General features: G+C 40.8%; 1 long non-coding RNA gene across 1 annotated transcript; it reads left to right on the forward strand.

The window, feature by feature from the left end:
- Positions 1-1,935: 1,935 nt before the first annotated feature.
- On the forward strand, positions 1,936-6,802 carry LOC113463362. Its single transcript, XR_003387486.2, has 2 exons — positions 1,936-4,858; positions 5,914-6,802. It is a non-coding gene; the product is annotated as an uncharacterized LOC113463362 (long non-coding RNA).
- Positions 6,803-23,747: the final 16,945 nt, after the last annotated feature.

Raw genomic sequence — 23,747 nt, forward strand, 5'->3', positions numbered from 1 at the left:
TGGTTTTCGTCGGCAAAATGCTGAACTCATACGGTCTGATAAACTCTGCTTTTCAAATTGTTGACCATCTCGAAGCGCAATCGTAGGAATTATTCTGACCATGCATTCGTCATCGATCTATGCAGGTCATTAGTGGGTCCCATGCGGAGGCCTAGAGGTTAATAGTCGACGACCAAGAACAGCGTTCGTGTAGCTAGCCAGTGCGAACTTGGATTACCAAAACGGCGGAGAGAACCCTCCGAGAGCCCAAAGGGTGGAACCGTCGGGAAGGAAACAGGTCCATATAGAGCCACGCACCTCATGTGCTGGGGGATGGGTCTTTTATTGTTATTAGGGAGTCTTTGGCTATGTACTGTCGCACTAGGTAGAGAATAGAGGGAACGAAGATAAAGATGGGGGGGAGTCTGAAGGGAATGACACCAACTAGCTCAAGAGACTTGATGGAGAAAAAACCTCAGAGAGAGAGAGAGAGAGGGAAGGAGAGGTGGCGGGGGGGATATTTTTTGGTTTGGAGGTTCGGGGATGTCAACTCATGGCAGTCCCACGTTAGAATGCTTGTGGGAAACGCAACAGATCCTCCAAACCTAAACGCCACCGTTACGAGAGAGGGAGGTGAAGGGGTGGGTGGAGTGTTTCCTTTTCCTCTTTGCTTATCTAGGGGACTGGTGAGTTTCCAATCCGGGAAGGTTCTCCTCTCACTTCTTTTCTCCGTTTTAATTGTTGGCGAAGGGTGGACGTCTGTGGCAAGTGGCCGAGGTCAGGAGGGAGTAAAAGTCATGGGATTTTTGGGGCACCATGGATTGCGATGTATAACTGTTGCTGTTCGGGTACAATGCTTCTCTGACACCACACGCCCCCACACTCACCTCCCCATGAGGCTCTCTCTCTCCCTCTCTCCCTCCAGGTTCACACTTCACATGCACCAACCAATCCATCCACCACCACCTCATATCGGCCTCAGGCACTATATTTATACCCCTCCACACCCCAAGCTCCTCCACCCACTCCTTCTCTTCTTCTTCTCCTAGCTAGCTCCATAGAGTTCTACTTTTTAACTCTTCTAGGAGGATGGGATTCCATTCCTTATTCTTCTTTGTTAATCATTCCTTGAGTTTCTTTTGCTACTGTTCCCTCCTTTCTCTTTCTGTTCGTTTGGGCTCTTAACCAATGCAGGCCTTCTTTGTCTTCCTTTTCCTAGTCGTAGACACTGTTGACCTAGCAAGTCCTTTCACATTTTCCCACAGTTTTTTTTTTTGTTTTTGCCCATCCACTTCTTGTGTTCTAGTGATAGGGTTAGGCTTAGGATCACCAGGGGTATTAGGGCTTTTTTATAGTTAATGATGAGTGAAGAAGATGGTGATGGAAGGCAGGCTCGTTTAAATGTGAAGGCATCATCAGTCGCTGTTTGCTGGTGTGGCATCATCAAGATTCACAAGCTCTTGTTTGTGAGAGAGGTGGGAATCTTGATGATGCTGCATCGGCAATAAACGACTATTTCCGACATCTCCAAGAGCTCTCCAATGCTTCCAAGTTAATGAAAGCGGAGAAGAAAAAACGGGGTGAGATTTCCACAGGTTAAAACCCAAGCTCCCTATCTTGCCTTCTGTTTTCCCAGGAGACATTTTTTCTTCTCAAGACGATTGATCTGAAGTCTCTGTTATTTTCTTCTCTCTTTGAATATTCTACTTTTTAAATATTATTATATAAGAGCAGTGAGCAGTGCATCAACCATGATCATGAGCAGGTGGTTGTGGTTGCCGTCGGGAACTGTTAATGTAAGCTGTACGTGGTGGAATATTATGGGCACAACGAGACGCATACGTAACGAGAGCACCCTTCGTTCCAGGGACACTCCGATTCATGCATGGACTTTGAAATAAAGTATGCTTCTTCTTGCTCTCCCCCCCCCCCCCCCCCCCCCCCCCCCCCCTCTCTCTCTCTCTCTCTCTCTGTGCGTGTCTGTGTGTGTGAGGTCGCAGCAGCAGATCTGGGTTCATGCATTAGAAAAAGTGGTCTCATAGGCAATCATTCCTTCAGGATCCCGGTCCCCCGAGTCATGGGGGTTTTGTCTGCTTGTTTCTGAGGTTCTTTGACATGTTCTATTGCTAGGAGGCTTTAACATGCCTCCTAAAGTCAGATGTAATCTTGCCAAGCCCTAGCTACATCATGTATTTGCTAGTCTACTTTACCAGAAGCGAGAGAGAGAGAGAGAGAGAGAGGATCTTTAATCTGATAGCAGAGTTACATGACCCATGTGTGCGTGCATTCTTTCGCCCAAATACTCCAATGGCAGAAGAGACGACTGGCATTGCTAGCAAGATTTCAGACAATTTGGACCACAAAAAGCTAGTCAATTGCCTTGAAGTACTTGTGACACTCGTTCGGTGAGGCAATAATTGATTCCATCTATCTTCTGATTTCATCTTGTCCCAAACGTCTAATATACCAACTTATCATGCGCATGGTCATGAGTTAAGCACTTGGTGGTGTTTTGATCAATACCTTACTAGTCGTGCTTAATTAAACTTATTCTGTTTTATAGCATGTAATTTCAACTTTATTCAGAATATTTCGTCTACGATGAGGCTTTTGTTCCAAGTGATATTACCGTTAGTCTGCTAAAAGCTGGCTTTTATCTGACAGTGTTAATTACAATTACATCACCTTTGTTTACACTCTTTGGTCCAAATTTATTCCACTGGCAGCAATTAAATATTGCAGTTCTATAAGCAGAATTAAGAGCCTCTGACATTGGTAGATTGTTTTCAGAATTTGGACCACCAACAGTTGTTAGACACAAATACTAGCTAGGGGATACTTATGGTGCGGCAATGGATTCCATTAATGCACTGATGAACCTTACAAGACGCCTGATCATACTGATTGCCCGTAGCTACTATATATTTTACCAGTCATTCTTAGTCAAATTTATGTTTTCTACTGTCTATGAAATTCCCATTGGTGTTATGAAATCACCTGATCATATATACTATATATCTGTAAGAAACTATTCAAAAAATTTCATCTATCTGATTTTTTCGGCATTATTTTGTTGTCAGCTATATGAATTACTTCTTAAATACTTTGCAGAAGCAGAAACCAAGCCACCTATCACTACAATATTTGTGCCAAAGCTCAAGTGAGGTTAAAAATCTTGTTGGAAAAAGCCATTATCAGTCCTTTATATTCTGCATTCTGATATGCATGATATTGTAGTTATATTATTGCAACTGAGATTCTTGCTTGAAATATTTTTTTCATAACAATGTAAAGGATGGAGAGAACCTATCCACAATTAATTGTTTGAAGCATAACATAGTTTAAGGATTGATCCATGCAGCAGAAGTTTGGAAATAAGCTCTTAAGCTCTCATCTTGGAGAAAAAATTTGGAATGAAGCCCATATTATTTATATATCCAACCTGAGCTGCTTCATGACCAAATCAACAGCATATACACTGGTCTGGAAGAGTGGGTTTGTGCGTGCACGTATACGTGTTTGGTTGAGAGATTATAATAACCTTGTGGTTTTGTGGCAAATATGACCTCCATAATTCCCATCCAGTGGATATTGTTCCTGGAAAGTTTGGAATATAAAGGTGCTATAAACGATTTATATTGCTCCAAAAACTTTGTAGATACATGGGCTTCTCTGTTCCACAGTGGTGGACTGCTCGATTTAAAGACCGACCCGGCCTGGCCTGGAACGGCTGAACGGGCTTTGACCGCTCCCTACGATGGGCCGCTTCTTAGTTGTGGCAGGCCCACATTTCGGAAGCATTAGATTCCTTGATGAGAGTATCGTGGATTCGGGAGATGATAGCATGGAGCAAATTGTCGGATATGTGAGTACCATTAGAGAAGTTAATATACAGCAATCCTGGGAAAAATTACAGCCTTAGAAATCCCATGGCAGGCTTGGACTCCCACCACGTTTTTCTTTTTTTTTGTAACACCCAAGCCTTGTGGGCCGGCCCAAATAGGCCAGTCCCAGGGCAAGTCGTGCTTGTGTCACGATGCATAGAAGAGACCCTGATTGGAGTCTCCTTCTTATGCTCCGGCATTTCCGACTAGGAGCCGGAGTCCTAGGGCCATCGGGACCCTAGGATTCCTCTATAAATGGACACCTCTCTTCCTCCAAAGTCTTCACCCCGAGCGATCTCCCTTCCTCTCTCACTCTTCTTCTTTTTTTATTGACCTTGCAGTTGTTGGTTATTGTGTGCACTGGAAAATTGGGGCTTCTAGACACTGCTGGGGCCAAGGATCACCTTGGCCTTCTATAGTGTAGCCTGACTCTTATTCTTGAGTTGGCTTATTTGATTATTCAGATGCAATTAATCCGAGCACCCAGATGTTACTACCTAGTTGATCCCAGTAGAGGGTCCTGGACCAGTGTCGCTGCAACCATATGTCGCATTAGCCTTACCCCAGCCATTGCAGAGCACCATTGGACTCTATCATCATTAGTTTTTATTGTCTTATTTATACCATGGTTTAATTCTTGTTTTATGAGTTGACTAATTTGATTGGCCAGAACGGATCGACCTGGATCATTGGACACTGCTACGTAGTCGACAGTGTCCATCCTACACTCGACTATTGTCAGTTACCATTGGACCTATAATTGATAACACCTGATCTATTATATTTTTCTTGATTGGATACCTGTTTTTTTGATCAGATGGATTGAGTTACGCTATACCAACTGATTCAAATAATTGGGCAATGTTATCTGATTGATCTCGTATATCTTTCTATATAAATTTATTTTCATAGTCTGTCCTGATTTTATATGGAATTGCAGCCATCCAGGCAGAAAGAAATCCAACGAGATATTATACTCGAGTTTCTAAATTGAGGTATGGCTCTGACCCTTTATTGTAATTTTTAATTAAAAGAGGATAGAGAATATGAGTAATTCAAATATTAGAAATCTAGAATTAGGTAATTACTGAATAATTAATATGGCAAGTGATAGATAAAGGATAAGTTGCTTTTGTATTGATATTAAATTGACTGGACATATTTGGTGTGGATTAATAACATTATAGTTGTGTTAGATTTTGATAGATATAAAAATCTTTGTATTTAAATAAATAAATAAATATATATATATATGTGTGTGTGTGTGTTTATTGGTTTGTATCATTGGATTTGCATCGTAAGATTTGTATCTGTTTGGCTTGTGACTATATGCTTTTATATGATTTCCAGTAAAATATACTTTTGTGGTTATTTTATATATCAGATGTTGAGAACATAAGTATATGAACAAAAATATCTTTAATTTGAGAAAAATTTATTGTATATGTGATAATTGATTTGACAAGAGTAATAGGTAAATCAGATAGATAAGATATAGTTTGGACTAACCTTGTTATAGCTCTAATGGGCTGATACATGGAAAGCCTCCATAAGCTTATGCGTGGAAAGCCATTACGGGCTATAATGTGGGTCGGATAGCCACCACTGGCTATACCGTGGGTCGGATAGCCACCACTGGCTATACCGTAGGTCCGACAGCCACCACAGGCTATAATATGGGTCGGATAGCCACCACGGGCTATAACGTGAAATGATATCAATCTTGGACTAAGTCATGATTTTGTTTAGTTCGAAGTCGAAAAAAATGATAAGTAACATGAAAATCAAGTTAATGAGAAACATACAATATGACACAAAAAAATTGTTGTTGAACAATTAGTTATATATGAGACATATGTATATATATATATATATGCTTCTTTAAAAAGATAATAATGAGAACTTTTGTATGTGTTATTTATATAAGCCTTTCGAGTATTGATACGATATTCATTTTATATTGTTAATTGATTATTTTTTATTACGTAGCGGTTCGGAATTTTTATTGGGCTATAAAGCTCACAACCTCATTCTTTTTTCTCTTTTTCAGAATTGCAGATTACATAGTGCTTGGCTATGATTGAGATCACAAGTAAAATGGATGCATAGATAGAATATCACTGATACTGGTTGGATTATTAAATTCTGTAATTGGGTCAGTTTTGTCATTCGTTATGAATTGAGAACATTATTGTTCAGTGATTTTGAGGTTATGATAAATTTTTAGGCTTAGCATATTCTTTAGGACATCGCCCTAAGGAGTGTGCAGCTATGTTGTGGGGCTGGATCTGGGTGTTGGGTTTGGGTCGTGATATTTTATACAGTTGTTTGGCATCTCAGCAGCATGTAACATGTCATTCCTAAGGACCAGTTGTTTCGATGTGGTGGTTCCATGGTGTTCGCAGGCAGGTTCTTCACAAACCAGCCATTTGTCACCCTTTACAGGTCCAGTCTATTGGTGATGCCAGCGCGAGATGTTTGAGGACCAACCGCTACTTTGCCTCCTATTTTGCCCTCTCACTTGGTAGTTTTTTTGATCTGTTTATATTTGGACATTACAGCGATAGCGTGTGGTGGATTCCACATTCTATATTTCACAATAAGAAGGAAGACTCTATGATTATGTTCTTTGTAAGATCGTGCTTTAAATCTGGGGATTGAAGGAAGACTAAATGGACAGTAAAATGCATCAAATGTCACTGTGTGGAGTACATGCTAATGTGAAATAAAGAATGCGAGTGGCTCTACCATGATCTAAATTTTGGGATGTCGATTTTTTTAGCCAGAATGGAGAACTTAGGCTGGTTGGAAAGGGACTGCATAGATTGTTCCATGCATCAGACAAACTTTATGTACCTACAAATTTTGACATGAGAAAAAGAATGCAGAGTAATAATATCTCCTCATGATCTAAATTTTACCATGAGAAGAAGCACGTACACATGATTTTCTAATTTTGGTTCATGAATAGTAAGATGGGAAAAAGATTTCGATGGATCAGAGGCACCTGGCGCATTCGAAGGTCTCTATTTTGTGGACATTTTTCCAAGTGATCTCGGTTTTATTACTAATGTATTAGACTATATGTTGCAATGGGTGCACCTCTTGAAGTAACAAAACGGCGAAGGATATGACCACACTTGTTTATAATTTGACAGGCCCTTGAAATAGAGTACTAAGGTTGTTCTTCTACTTAGTTGTCTTCATTTCAATAACATCTACGCTCGTAGTACATGTTGTTTTTAAGTTTTTCCTTCTTCCTCCTTTGTTCGGTCAAATGCCTTACTCTTCGGCCTCGTTATAATCGCAATTCTTGTTTTCATAAATCAGTATTACAATAGAGAAGGTCCATGTGGGGATCGGCCCTCCTGGCCTTACAAAAAGAGGGGGGAAAACTCGTTCTTGTGGGCTTGGCTGTTGGTTTTGAGCACGACGGGCTTCCCGCTAGAACCTCCTCTCCTTGGCTGATGAACATATTCTCCATCCCATTTAGTTTATTACTCTGAAGATAAAGAACGATGATCCACCTCCATCTGATGTCAGAATTCATCCGTTTTTGTATGATCGTTGATGGATTACATGTATTTTATTCTCTATTTATATAAAAGTTAACAGTGCTGCTGATTGCATGGCGAGCTATATCGCCAATCAGACTAGAACTATATTATGAGATTCTTCAACAAATCTTTCTGCTCAACTTTTGAACATGTTGTTTTCAGGTTCTCAGGGATATATTTATTCTCATATTAGCTAATTCATCTGGTTGGGCTTGGTTAACAAAATCCAACTTGATCTCATCATGTTCTGCGTAAATATTCTTCCATCTTGTTCTCTTTTTTGTTGTTGTTCTTTAGACCTCGGCCCATCTAAAATAGTAGGGAAGGTCTAAGGGATTGGGTGAGAACTTGTTTTAGAGGATAAGCCCTAGTGCAGGGATATGGAGCATCACATGGTCCCATGTGGGATCGGAATCATCTGATTGGCTGCACGGAAGCCACGGCGGCTTCATGCCCCCCTGCAGCACATGTCTCACAGAAATTATAATAGCAGGTCGTACTGAAACAAGCAGCAAAGCGGAGGGAGTTGTCGTCAATCATCCACTCATCGATCTCATGGTGTTGAGTAGGGAACGGAAATAGAAGCGTGCATGCGTTCACATGCTTCATGCTTCTTTGTGGTTGTTGGTGGACTAAAGAAAACAATGGCTTTGCTTTGCATCTAAAGTTGGTGTTGAAATTAGGGTAGCTCCAGGATTTGGTAGCATTTGTTAGTTTTATGCTTGTTTGGTGCATCGTCTAATTCCAAGGAAATATGGATTTTCTCCTCTCTTTTTTCCCCTTAATACCTGCAGTTTAAAAGAAGAAACATGATGTACTGATTTGTTCATGTCAAAATCCTAGAAGAGGGGCATTAAAATATCAAACTATACTTAACAACCGGGCCCTACTTCTCCCTCTGTCACTCTGTGGGAATCTTAATTAGAACCGTCAGGCAGCCTTGTTGCTAGCTACGCTGCACTCACCATGCAAAATACAAACTCTCTTTTACGACACAAAATGTTCATGTGTGTGTGTGTACATAAAATATACATTGTCAAACTCCAATTGTCTTGAGGAATATTGATCAAAATTGTCCTTTGGATAAATGTTACTTGATTGCATGGGAACAGCAGTAGTATATAAATTTGGACTCAGTACTATGGAATGATCGGATAAAGGAGGAAATAAGAAAGGTGGTATAAATATAAGCAATCCAAGCATCGACATCTCTCAGTCGGAGCATAACCAACATCCAGTTTCCCATCTCTCCTTTATGACGAATCCTGGCATCGATGGCTACCATATATACGAATTATCACAGCTAGTGGCTGAAGTCATAATATAGAGTGGGAGAAGGATCTGCCGTTTAAAACGGAACCTGTCACATGACTAATAGTTGCTAAGGGTTTTTTTAAACAATGGAAAGGACACAACAAAGGAATCCATAGCCTTCGTCCATAGTTCATGCTAATAAGAACTGTTCTTTGTTTTAAATTCGAGACCAACTTCATGGGCCACATGGAGGAGTGATGCTGGAATATTCTAGGTGTCCTCCACTCGCAGAGATGTCCATGCATGTACAAATATGATACCAGCTCTTTTTTTTAACGTCAATCAATTCAATATTGTGGTGCATAGAATTATGGCCACCTTTGAACATCGACTGGTCAAGCAATGTTGGAATCTTTGTGCATATATCTTAAGATATAAGATAGGAGAAAATAAAAGGATTCAAGCAGAATATTTAAACACAGGAGGAACACGAAGCAACTAATCCATTGAACATGAGGCTCTACGTGGGAGACTATGAATACATTACATGGTTAGCTTTTCTTTAATTATGTAATACAATGAGAAAGTATGCTAGCTAGTCAATTCATCATAGATAACATAAGGAGTCCTACCACGGAGGGCATATCGAGATTGGTAAAAAAGATAATTACTTTAGGCCATTTCAAGGCATGTAACAAACTTAAACAGGATTAATTAAATGAATAGTTAATTACCTTGAATATGTTCAAATTCATGCTCTCTAATTAAGAAATCTAGGTTCAGATACCAAACCATTTTGGTTCTTCAAGCAATGGCACCTTAAGATTAGCTGGATAACCTTTCTATTCTCAAAAGAAGGGAAAAGTAAATGGATACTTTTAGCATCAAAATAAAGGTCCGATGTGAATGCTAAATGATACTTTTCTATAATTAGCACTATATATGTGGTAGCATGTTCGCATTGCTTCACAACTTCATTCACCTGCAACAAGCATGTATCTTCCAAAAAAGCTACTAGTAATTTGTTATCTTTTTTTTCGAAAATAGAACATATCAAGGTTTTAATTAATACTTTGACATAGCTATTAGTGTAAGTATGAAACAAGATTGTTTTTAAAGTCCTGCGTGAAAAATTCAAAATTTCCTCCAGTTACTTTTGTGCTCGAAAAACCTAGGTACCACAAGATTTATTGAATCCTTCTGAAGATAAGCAGCCAAGTAATTATCATGTAAAAAGAAATGTGTACCAAAAATTATGTAGAAAAAAAAAATTAAACAGCAGCCGTCGGATCAAAGTCAAACAAGATGGTCTTTGTGGTCACTCCGCACGTGCCAACCACCTATTTTGGGGCCCTTCTCAAGAAGAAAGCCATGGAGGCTTTTGTGTGTTAGTTTGTGTTTGGGGCCATCTGCTCCCATGGGGACAGCGTCAGGTCCCTATTCCTTCGGCGCCCCTATAATAATACGTATGATAACTCTATGGTCCCCCACCCGGCCACCCCACCCTTTCTGATGACGACTCCACAAAGCCCTGCCCCTGTATCAGCCGTACACGTACATCACAACCCACTCGAGAACCCAACGCCCCTACGTGTCCCCGTAACGGTCGTTGCATGAGTAGCTTCCCCTGCGTTCGAACGAACGGCGCTCTTTAACGTACCCGATTCCTTGGGAGCCACAACTTCCCCTGTTGACCATTGACCGCCGTAGTGGACTCCCGGTCCTACTGAGCCGAGACAGGGATGCCTCGTTCCTGCCGGCCGACACGTGCGAGGCACCGTCGCTCTTTTCTCCCCCGCTCGTGTGGCACCCTCCGCCCGGTGTCCATCGGGTTGGATCACCTCCACGAGCGAGCGAGCGAGACTCACCATCTATATTTGATCCAGGACCGGCTCTTGGAGAGGTGGGGGGTGCTGCTATTTGACACCTGTGAGGCAGGGGGTGGGCCCTCCGATGGAGAAGTGGCAAGGATCTAACAGCCATGATTGGGAGCCCACGCGGCAACTGGTCGTTTGCCTTTGCTCCCACGTGTGCTCGGACGCACATCGCAGGGCTGTCATTGGATCAACGTCGATCTCACGTCATGGCGGCAAGTGATGGGAGTGGCCAACTTGTCACCCATACATGACACACAAATGGTTGGCATGGTTCCCCCGCGCATGGCCGCATTGCGACATAGCTATTGTTATCTTTTTCTTCATATTTATGTCAAAAAAAAGAAAGAATTGTTTAGTGAATAACTATATTAAAGTAGTTGATAATATTATGCCGATCCATATTTAATTATACTTAAGTTTTGATGCATGCATGCAAAGATCATGGTTGGTCGCTATCGCTTATGTAAAAAAAATTGCACTATTTAGTAAAAAATGATTTTAGATGAGAGTAAATTATCAATGCAAAGAACCGCCGGCAACCCACAAAAAAAAAATAAAAAAAATAAAAAAAAATTGCATGGATATCCTTCTAAATATCAGATTTTACATAAATATCTTTCCAAAATTAATATTTGCATGTATATCCTTGTAAAACTCTGTTATTATACAAATGCCCGTAATATAACGGTTGTTCTAACGGTATTAAAAAATTATATTTATATTAATTAAAAATAAAATAAAATTTTAAAATTACGTTATTGACCCTATCTTCTTCTGCTATCAGGATCGTGATCTATTTGCATATCTACCTATTAAGGATATTTTTGTCATTTTAATTTGAAACCGTTAATTTTTTAATGTCGTTGGATAGCATGGATACATATGTAAAAACAGAAAAAAAGGGTAGAATGGCAAAACAAGTGCTTTACGAGGGTATATATGCAAATATCAATTTTGAAATGATATTCATGTAAAATTCGATATTTAGGAGGATATTCATGCAAAAAAATCTTAAAAAAAAAAAGTTACCAAGAAATCGCATAAAAGAGAGTAAATGACTACCAATCTGTGTCATAAGATGGAAAAGATGCTCCATTTGGTGATCTATCAACATCAACATAGCAAGAATGAGCACAGATCTATCATGATGAGCATTAGAGAGATCCTATTCCCAACCTTCATTCACAATTCTGTAATGTTAAAATCCTACCTAAAAATTCAGGCGTATTTGGATTAGCAGGTGAGGGAGTTAAAGTTCTATCTAAAAATTCGGGCATTTAGATGAATAGACTCAAAAGTATATGAGCACTACAAGAACTCTTAACTTATCCAATTTGCAGGCATCATTCTTTAATGTCCAACTGATGTCTCGTTCTAGCATAGAGGATGTCGGCTAAAGGGAGATAACTTTGCATCATTGATCGTTATCAATTTATCTTATCCTCTGGACGGTTGACCATACCTTGTTCACGAATATTTGTATTGTATTCGATTACTTTTCATCTTTGTTGTAATCTAGTTTTTGTGAATCTATTTTTCTATTTATGAATTACTGATTTCTATTAAAAAAATTTAACTATTTCATTAAGACAAACAAATTTCTATCTGTTGATTGATCGAATTATATCGATCTGCCTGATTGATTTGATATGCTATCTACTAATCAATTAGTAGTTTTAGCATTTCAAAAAGTGAAAATACTTGGTGGGTCTCGGAACCAACCACAGCTCATACAAAGAGCCGGCCAACCAAAACTTGTCATGAAGCCTCTAGATCACAAACTAAAGCTAACTATGCCACAAGCCCAGAAGTATGATTTCAAATTTCAAAGACTCTCCATAGCTAGCTACATCTCGGTAAAAATCTCGAGCAGCCTCTAAGATCATGCCAATCAAAGGAGTAGGACGCGATCCACGTGCGAAACACCTGCGCTTGATTCTTGAAATGTGTAGAAGCCTGTTAATCCTGACCGACTCACGTACTCGAATTCTAAGGCTACAGACTCGTGCCTTCGCTTTTACAATTAATTTATGGAGGACCTTTTAGGTAAGTGTTTTGAGTCCTGACGGACCACTGAGGACCTTTCAGGTAAAGGCTTTGAGTCCCGTCGGACACACTCCGACAAAGGGACTCCTTTGTCTTTGCTATTTCATGTCAGAACTTGAGCGCAGACTAGGATCTCGAAAACAACTCGCTGTTCTAATTGCGGCCTCGTATGACTGTAATAGCTCGTTACCAAACACTCCAACATCTCTTCTGTTCGGTATCTAGAATATACCGGTTCTCAGTAGCAGTGATAATAAAAATTTGATCTTTTTTTAACCGGAGTAAACAGATACCTACTACTGATTTCTAGCATCTGAGATAGGAGGAATAAACGGGAATAAAGGGGATTCTTCTAGCGTGCACCCTCAGCGGCACGTAGGAGCCACGGAAGTAAATACCTTGCCGTGGAGTCATCATGGCAGAAGCATTTAAGGAAAGCAAAAGCGATGGAAGACACTGCCTTTCTGATATGTTTTTCAAATTTTGGATCGGGATCGGGATAGTCTCTTCGAAAAATACATAAACAATCCCGGTTGCGTCCACCCAGCCGTTTCTGCTATTTTTATGCTGAAGATATTGGAATCAAATACTTGGTAATATCAACCATCGAATTGCTTGGAAGGGAACTGCTTAAACACAAAGCCTTCATGAGAACGCGGTTAGATCACCCCATCTAGTAAAGCATCACAAATGGCAATATTAGATTCAGAGGTTTAACGAGGCGTGGGCCACCCTTCAAATCCCTCTTCCTCCCATGCGGCCGGGGGGTCCACCATAATAATAAGATAAAATAAAACGAAAAATATCTCTCTTCCCTCTCTGTTCGCTACTCCCGAGAAGAACTACTGTAGCCTACGGAATACATCACGGGAGGGCTGAGCCGATCGGATGCAGCGCCTGGCACGAAAATGTACTCATACGCTCCCTCCGTTGCCCACCGTTTTGAGTCGCACTACTCGGGAAACATGTCCGTAGTCGTTACCGTAGGGAATGGTAATTATGGGTGCCGTCGCACCGGACGCGAATCCCTCGTCCTCACACACGCACTTTCTGACACCCAATAGTGGCCATTTGGCTGCAATATATATATATATATATATATCTCCTGATCCCATTTGCGGTCGCCTGGTGTACGTATGTCCCACTTCACGTGGCAGTGGGCCGCACTCGGTCTACACACACGTCGCGTCACCCGAACAAACATGCTGCGCCATCTTTGGCTGCTGCTATCCCGTGAACAGGGTATCGCAGCTGATCGAGATAGGCACCTTTTTGGTAGCTAACTAATGAGCTTTTGAAGCTGGATGAGGATTACTATCGTATATACGTGGGCCGCGACACACGTGTGAGACGGGGCCATGCAACGAGGACCGGAAGAACTGGAGGTGTTCGGATCTTGATGTCGTTTGTGCTCTTCCTTGCGTTTAAATCTAACTCCAGGTGGAATGGAAGAGCCGGGATGGGGTTCTCTATTAATTTTTCTTCTTCACGGCATGCCTTGTTCTACGGTACTCGACAAGCCAAAGGTCCCCTAACGTTCGTCTCGGGACTGGACTCTCATTTGGAAAAGAATATATCCCTCTCATCTTGTTGAAGTAATGGAAGAGAAAACAGCCAGAACGGAGGGGAGAGAAAGAGTGGGGCTCTCGGGGCAGAGGGGCCCAGGTGATGGCTCCTGCCCGCCACTAATATTCAGCCCCTCTTCTCATCACCACCCCACCCCTGCCCTTCTTCCCCCCTTTATAAATATGCAATCCCCCGCTGCCCAAATCTCCTCACCTCCCTCATCCAGCCACACAAGCACAAACCAACACCACTCCTCTGCCCCTCGCCTGCTCTCTCGCTCTCTCTCTCCCCCAACTTCTCTCTCACACACACTCTCTGGCCCTCTTTCTAGACCAAATCCATCCCACGAACCTATAAAACCAGCCGATCCAGGGAAGAAGCAGGTGGAGGAAGAAAGAAAGATAAGGAGCTCTATGGAGCTGTACATGGACGAGAAATGGAAGCTTTCGAAGAAGGGGAGCAGGAATAGCAGCTGCAGCGCGAGCAGGAGGATGGTGGTGGGCGAAGGCGGGCCCTTCCTCAAGAGGTCCGCGAGCATGAGAGAAAGGAAATCGAGCTCGGGCTCGCCGCGGTCCTTCTCGAGCCGGTGCTGTAGCCTCGTAAAAGAACAGAGGGCCAGGTTCTACATCATGCGCCGCTGTGTCACCATGCTCATCTGCTGGCGAGACTACCCTTAATATCGTCGATCCCCCACCCTTTTTCGCTTCCTTCTGGACGCCCAGAAGGAAGGAAGGAAGGAAGGAAGGAAGCAAGAAAGGAAGCAAGAAAGTAGGAGATAGAGAAGAGAAAGAGAGATATCAAAGTAAAGAATTAGATGTGCTTGTACATAGTTTTTTTTTAATTTTGTTTTGGGGTTACTCGTGTTTTTGGAGAAGTTTTGGGTTGCTGTAGTCTGTGGTGGCGACGCGATGTGAGAGCTGGAAATAGTCAGAGAGAGAGAGAGAGAGAGAGAGAGAGAGAGAGAGAGAGAGTTGGAAATAGGAAGGTGAAGCTGTGGGGGAAGCGGAGAGCTGCATTAGTTTCTCTATTTTGGCATCAGTATGGGGAAGAAATATATTTTGGGGTGCTCTGCCCGCTCTTTACCATCCTCTTATCCCCTTGTTTTTGGTTATTAATTCTTTCGTTGCTTAAATCACAGATTGATTGATTGATGGATGGATGGATGGATGCCGAAGAGAGAGAGAGGAGAGAGAATTGAATGAATGAATGAATGAATGAGGAGGATACTGGTGGTGGTGGTGGTGATGGCATCACTCTGCTTCTTCTCTGCCGAGTCCGGCGTGACGCACTGACACGTTGAATTATTGCGCTTCCAAATTGGCAATTCATTTATTTATTTGTGCAAATAAGATAAAACTATTGCTCTTGGTACAAAATTGAGATAAAATATTGATGGGTTTCGTCACTTTAGCGTATGCGGGCGAAACAACCATAGCCGGAGTGGAATTATAGACGCGGATGGGAATCAAACCACGTGAGCGGAGTCAGGGCGGGCACGGCCCCCCTTCCATTCCGTGATAGCCCTTTCTCTCCCTAATTTGTTATTGTTATTTTTTACCCCTTTGAGAATAAATAAGTGCTTGTTTTCATGTTGGTATCATTAATATCATTTATTTAAGTTAATAAATAAATAAATAAAATTATTAGTTAGATTAAACCTATCTCAAATTGAGACGATGGATCAATCCAACCACGAGCAGCTAGCTTTTTATAAAAATTGATAAAAATAAAAAGAGCCTGATACACGTTTTGTGGGTGTTGCTCGGAGATTGGCTTGGTCTATTATCTAAGCGGTAGATCTGGTTTAACTAAAAATTTCATCACTATTGGACCCGTTAGGGCTCCGTTAAGGAAACAGTTGAGGTGTTGGGTGGTGGGTCGTCGGAGAGGGTGAGATGGCGCGAGACACGATAGGTGTCAGTGGTTGACGGGGCAAAGCTGGCCCAGCTGCTAAGTGCTTTGGATTCCTTGGATAATAGGTATCATTGACCTGTCTAATGTGGGTGACGACTAGATCTGAGAAAGTGCTAGCTCAATTTCGTCTTGGTCCAGGCCTAAGTTGATAATTAATGTGACACTAACATTAATCAGCTGGAATTTTTCGAACTCGACGCTAAAACAAATAGACATACTTGCTTAGTGTTTGTGAGCATGACCATATCCCGATCAGATTGATGGAATATATAGGATTTTTTAGACCATGAGAGATGTTAGGGGAAAAATGGATCACTCAAAGCATGTGGTCAAATCGCCGTCACTTGATGACGAACGTGACGACAACAAGCGTACTCTCAGCAGTCACGACCTCGGAGCGTCCAACCTCGGAGCTCCCGACCTCAGGGTGCCCGACCTCAGAGCGCTCGGTCTCAGCACTGACGACCCCAAAGCTTACGACCTCGACATGACCTAGGTAGGTATGATCTCGGCTAAGTTAAGCCCGATCGACCTCAAGGCTAAGAAAGACCCAGTCAAAGGGAGAAATCAACCCCCACTCCACCGAAAATCAAGCACTCCATATCCGAGATTAAATCCCGCGATCTCCGCCTCAACGGCGGTCGACATTTAAATTCACGCGACCTCAACGGATCGCCAGCTAGCCCGAAATCTCGGGCCATTTACGGTAATTCATTGATTCGCCCGATCATAGGTAACCGCTACATCCCCTCCTATAAAAAAAGGAGAGGAAGCTCTATGCAGAGGACTTCCTCTTCCTTCCCGGCCACGGCTTTTCTCCTTGACTTCTCTCCATTAAAAAAATTCCTCTCTGACTTAAGCATCGGAGGGCCTGTGCTGAAAAATTCCGGCCACAGACTTCTTGCAAGTCCGCCGGAGATGGCCGTCAGCCGCCGCACCATCAGCCGAAACTCCTCCCCCTCGGTCCGCGGTCACCTCCGGGTCCAATTTTCAGCAACAGAAGAATTATCAGAAAAAGACCATCTATATTATTACCAAAAAAATAAGACCATCTACATAAATATCTGGTAACATATTGTTATGTTCATTCTTTATTAATTATTTGATAATTTGTCTTCTATGAAGTTATGTCCACGTAAGTATCCTTGAACGATAGATGATGAAAAATTTTGGGACAGAAAATTCTTCAAAGAATTTCCTAAACACGTAAGTCCTGCGAGTGAAACAGCTAACCACCACGAGTGAGAAATAATACTATGACATTGACCTTTAAGTTTTTAAAATCCCTTTTATTTATATCATTCGTCAATATCTGCACCAACTTTTTAAGCTTTTTATTTTTTTTCAACTGCAACGTTAGGTTGGATTGTTGAAATCTATACGAGCTCCTACAAATTCAGCTACCTAGATGGGACTTTTTGTATTCCATCCACACAGGTTCAACATATTATGGGGCAACATTTGAAAGTTAATAATTTGCTTAACCTGGAAGCTAAAGGCCTGGATGATTTAGGAAACTGTTAATGATACGTGACCAGTCTAATGTAGTGATTTTTATCCAATTAAAACTCGATCACCATCTGAAAACCTCATGATGTTTAGTGACATAGATGTGTTCCCTTACAAAAAAAAAAAAAAAAAAAAAAAATCAAATGGACACAAATTGAATTACTTATCATGTATCATCAAAATGTGGCATTTGTCTCAAGACCATTAAATATGTGCTGTAAGCCCCCGATTATGTCGTGGATAATCAAACTTGTATCAAATCAATCATTAAGAACTCATCATGAGCGCATGAGCTCATCAATCAATCTAATCATAGACATCGAACATTTCTCAAAAAAAAAAATCATTGCTACAAGATGTTTGGTTGTTTATTAATAGATTTTGACAAAGAAATAAAGTGTCTTTTCGATTAATAGAATCCACTTTCGATAATTACATGGTGTATTACTCTTTGTTCTTTTTGAAGTTCGATCAGCAGCAAAATAGAGGGTAAAAAAAAGTTTTATAAATTTGCTAAAAAATATATTTGAATGTAATCTTCGTATGGACATCCATATTGCATTAGATGCAGTCGCTGCTGGTAGAATTATTTCATATCTAAACCAGTTGCTGAAGAGTAGGATGGTTGCAGGAGAAAATTAAGCTTACCCATATATTAAAAGAGTAGGACACGTAATTAGGGATGACTATAGAACCTCTGACCTTACATTCAAAGACCAAACTAAAATAAAAAAATAAAATAAAATAAGATAAAGTTTTGTCACTAACATATTAATCGTTGGAATAAAAAAATCAACAGAACATATCATTAACAAGATCACAAATAATTCACACCTCTAAACCGAGATATAAAGACTCATATTGGTGGGGGGACGAGGCAAAATTTTCTTAACTCAGATGACCATATCTGTGCATGTCTAATTTTCAGAAGGCCAAATAATTCTCTTTGCATTATTTCTGTATTTGCAATAGAAAGAATGCTATATATCTAGAAGTCCAGCATTGTGGGTGAGCTCCTTTGTCATAAATCTTAGCGAATCCAGTACAATCCCAAGTTGAGAAGGAGGGCTCAAAGAATCATTCACCAAGGACGGCATTGAGCATTCTTGGACAAATCCAAGAAAAGACCACCCATGTGAGTTGAAACAAGTAAGTTGGCTGGCCTGTCACCATTGTCATCAACCAAAGTTCATATCCACCCTCATTTTCTTCCATCTCCTTAAAAGATAAATCCATAAAAAAAAAACAGAGAAAAAACTCATTCTATGTGACCTGTTCATGAGGCAACGTTACGAATGCTCCACGGGCTCCCAGCTGGCCTGGTGCCTCGTGGTGGCCCTGCTCCCAACCATCACATCCCTTTCCTTTTCCCTCCCACGTGCGTCTCACGTGCGAGATACCCTTAACCGAAAAGTTTATGATCCCCGAATGATGGTGCTCCCAAAGTGGCGGTACGACTGCCAATTAGACTGCAGGAGGCCTCACACGTGGCTGACGGACACCGCCCCATCCAAAGATCCGGTCAAAGCTAGCGAAAGAGCAAATAAAAATCTAAGCCCGTCTCCTCCTCGATAGTGATTAACGCAGACAGACCCGTTACCAATGTACGGAGCTTGGATTACTCCATTATTATTAGCTTTATCAAAGCTCGAGGGAGCTCCCTCTCTTTTCCTCTTCCAATTGATTTCATTCGATTTAATTATATTAATCAGATGATAGATCTCAGGATCTAAGATCTTAGTCGTTGGATCCCGTGGAGACAGCTGTCCGGAGCGACAAATGATCCGGATCCCCAGCGGACCGACTGAGAACAATTCGTACGAGCACGGACGGCTGCGATTGAGACGCCTCGCAGATCCCTCGGTCCTGGAGACTCGCAAGTGAGATGAATCTGGAAACCCTTCTGTCCTTTTCTTTTTTTTTTTTTTTTTTTTTGTTGGTGCGGGTCGGGTCCGGGAGTGGGTGAAGTATCGTATTGAAGACTAGACCGCACGTGGGGGTGGACCCGGGACCGGCGGTAGAAAGGGAGGTTTGCGGGGTGAGGGTCGTGCACACCCAACTACCGGACCCGGATCCATCATTGCGATTTGACCGCACCCGGTACGAAGGGGGCACAGGGACCCGGTAAGGCGCCCCCCCGCGCGGGGGGAGTGGGGAGGGGCCGGTCAACGGTCACATCGAGGGATGGGGCCACGTAGCTTTCTCGCTAGGCGATCTTATTGGGCCACGTTGGAGACGCCACGTCGGCCCTGGTACGATGGAATCTCGATCCCATCGCGGGCTCGGCAGTGTCACGTGGTTGTGGGGCCCGAGACACGTGGCATGTTGTTCAAGGACAGTGACTGGTTGCGGTTCACGTGGGGATGGACGGTGACGCGGTCCTTCCACTTCTCCGTGCCGTTTTGGACGTCGACCGTTCTGTTCTGCTCTGGTTTCCCAAATAAATCCATGCCGGTAGTTCCGGACTCCAGGAGTAAGTGGCGTGCAACGGACACCATGAAATAGTCTCTGTGACGTCAGTTGTCATTTTCTGAATATCAATTAAGTTACACCACTAAAATGAATTAGCAATTCGACCTTCTTAATTATGTTTATCTAGTTGAGATCAACATGCACAAAGAAAAATGAATTAGCAGTTCGACCTTCTTAATTATGTTTATCTATTTGAGATGATGATGATCATGATCATGATACAAGGGTGTCCATTCATGGCCAGTAGATTGTAAAGAGACAGCAGGTTATAGGAGGAGAGAAACAAATATATCCACATTACTCGGTCTATGATTGAAGAAAGATCTTATCCACTACTCTTAAGTGGCTAGCCATTGTGGCATTTGAAGCATAGATTTTTCCACAACTATGATATTGATTGATGCAACGATTGTCAAATAGTGGAACATAAAAAGTTATTGTTGAGTGTGCAAATACACGACCAACAATAGTTTTTCTAATAATACATCATTATAGAGGCAAAATTTACTATACTCGATCGGGCTCTAAATTTTGGTAAGAATTGAAATGATGTCTCATCACTTTGAAGTATAACAACCTACTCATGCGCCAATTCCATGGAGAGGAGCTTCTAGATTTTCTAAGGACTTGCTTTTGATAAAGGATTTTTTGTTTCCTCGGTGGTCAGGTAATGTAAAACAAACTTAGAAGCGGAACTTGAGTACTCCACTCTTTTTTAAATTTCGATACTGATAATTTAATGATAAAAAGGGGGTTGACCTTCAATGTCTTTAGAATCATCTATAGAAGAACACGAATTAAAATATAGCATGATCACAGGATCCTTAGCGAGGCCTACATACGAACCATCTACCCCGTTGACCCAGGATCTATTAGTACTATGTACGAATTAAGTTTCATGAAGTGAAGCTACCATCCAGCACAATTAGTTTGCTATACGTCAAATCATCAGTCCACGTAACTTTGCTTCTATAGATTACATTTACACAAAAAAAAAAAAAGAAGAGAAAAGTAGCACAGTTTATAGACTCGGACCATCCAAGACGTGTTCCCGAAAATCACTAATGCCATTGCAATGAGTGCATATGTAGCACATCTAATTCTGCTACTCCATCGTGTTGTGTAGCCATGGGCGGCCGTGATCAAAAGATGGATGGCCATCAAATAAAGCAATCTACGAGAACATGCCATATCATACAGTTGTTTGATAATCTTTCATCTTGTGATGGCGGCCATCCAAAAATGCACAGCACCCTACTATGTGCAGACCATACCATAGAGGGTCCTTTTTGTTGCGGCAAAGTATAAGAGTATCTATCACTCCTCTTGAAAAAAGTGTATCTATCACTATTGTTCTCTCTTCTGTTTTTTTTTCTTTAAATGCATAATGCTGAGGCTTTCACATTTGTCAATAATGTGTTGGTCTGTGTTCAATTAATTGCAGTTTTCCAGATGAAGTATTCATGGAAAAAAGATATTCGTTCCTGTAAATGCAGACTCCATGCATTGCGTATTATAGACGTACATGGATATTGGTGTACTGTTTTCTGAATTAGCAAATATGAAATAAGGCTTTGGAAAAAGTAAAGCACTCCTGAATACGAGACCTGGACACCTTGGCACACTGCCCGATTTTGGAAGCACGAAAAAAAAAAATCTCTCTAAAATTAGGAATAAATTACATTTATATCCAAAAATATAATAAATCTATACTTACCCCTCTCAAGTTTATTTTTATCCAATATTTCAATCGATAACTTAACAAATCATTAACTTTTAATGGGACCCAAATGCTATGTTGATTTTTTTTTGAAAATAACCAAAATAATTTTACGAAAATTTTTCTATGATTTATGTTTATTACACTTATATCCAATATTTTATAAAAATCTACATTTACCTTATTTAAATTGACAACATTAGTAAAATCGTTTATCTTTTACAAAACATCAAAATTACCTCTATAAGAAAATAAGGCTCCTCTTTTACTTATCCAACTCTTGAAATTCTTCGAAGTATTATGTCTTTAAGAGTCTTCTTTTTTTTTGAGATTAAGTGGCTAAGGATTCTTTCCCACTTCGCCACGCCATCACGAGTATCCCTTTCCGACAAGCGACCAGCGACCAACGACAATCTTCCTTTCCAATCGAAATCCGACAACGAGTATCCTTCTCGACCAGCCTCCGTTCTTCGTAATTAGATTTTGTTTTCGCTTCCTCTCCCACCACGTCATAGAGATCGGAGATGCAAGTATATTATTTGTTAATTTTGAGTTCTATTTGTCAAATATTGTAGACATAATTTTTTAACATTATCGTTGTGAATGATGATTTTTATATCTACATATGGAGCTATAATAGCTCTGTCAGCATATTATCAAAAAGATCCCAATCAGTGCGTGAGCGATAAAACTTCTTTTTGGAAGGTGCATTAGTTGCGGTTTTATAGCCTGGCTTAGACCATGGACAGGCTGGCTTAAACGATAAAACTTTTGATGCTAATTTCCTACAACAAAAAATTTTGAGAGGCATCCACTTGCTTGAGAGATCTAGATTGTTTTTTTCTTGGCACATGACTCTTTTATAATAATTCATCAAGATCAAGCTCAGACCCATGGCACCTCACGGCTATTCTCCTCCTTGAGTGGATGTTATATCACTTAAGGCTAATTTAGTCATTTTCTAATTTTTTTTTCTAATGTGACATTTAGGTCCTATTTAAGTTAAATGTTTGAGTAATATTCTGTTAAGTTATGGGTTAACATGTTAGATAAAAACATAGCTCAGGGGATGAACGTAGATTTTTCAAACTATTGAATGTAGGTATAATTTACCCCTCATTTTAGGAGCATTTTATAATTTATTTAGCACTCAGGAATAATTTAGACTTTTTATATAAGACAAATGGATTCACAAGCGTTGTTAATTTAACTGAGTACATAAATATAAGTATAATAAATATAAATTTCAAGGAGGTTTTGTAATTTACTCTAAAAAAAAAAAAAATCACTGTGCCATGAAAATAATTGGCGTGAATGGCCATCTCCAGGACCAATTATAGGAGTACTCTTCCCAGTCGCTTTTCTACTAAGAAGTGCAGCTCACAGAGTGCTTGCCCAATGATCAACTTACCTCCCCGTGACAACCTTTCTGGCAAATGGTAGGGCATAGGAAATGAAGAAAGTTGAAGTGCAGTACAAACAACTGTCTATCACCAGAACGGTTTTATCTTTTTCTTCTTGGGTTTTGAAAGACGGTTTCTTTTCAAATTTACTTCCACGCCAATAAAGCTTTCATGCGGAATTTCTTGCAACTTCGAGCAGCATTTCAGCAACAGAATTATCCCATTGCACATTTTTTACAACTTCATGTTTATTGAGAGTTGATCACTTGATGATCAGATTGAAAGCTGTTATAAAATACCAGTATGTACTCTCGAGCCAGGTAAGAAATTAGAAACAATAGAAAAAGAAAAAAATGAGAGGAAAGAACGAATATTTATTAGAAAGAGAAAAGGGAGAAGGCAAACATAAAAGCTGAGTGTGTCGTCTCCTCTCTTACCTTACTGATAATTCTGGGAATTTTAGATTGGTCCATCAAGAAACAAAAGGAAAAAGAGGTGAAACCGTGGTGTAGTGGTGCTTTCTACTAGCCCTCGAAGTGGTTCTAATAATCGAGTCAGATGAAGGA

This window comes from Phoenix dactylifera, chromosome 13 (assembly GCF_009389715.1).
Source record: "Phoenix dactylifera cultivar Barhee BC4 chromosome 13, palm_55x_up_171113_PBpolish2nd_filt_p, whole genome shotgun sequence".
Classification (NCBI taxonomy): domain Eukaryota; kingdom Viridiplantae; phylum Streptophyta; class Magnoliopsida; order Arecales; family Arecaceae; genus Phoenix; species Phoenix dactylifera.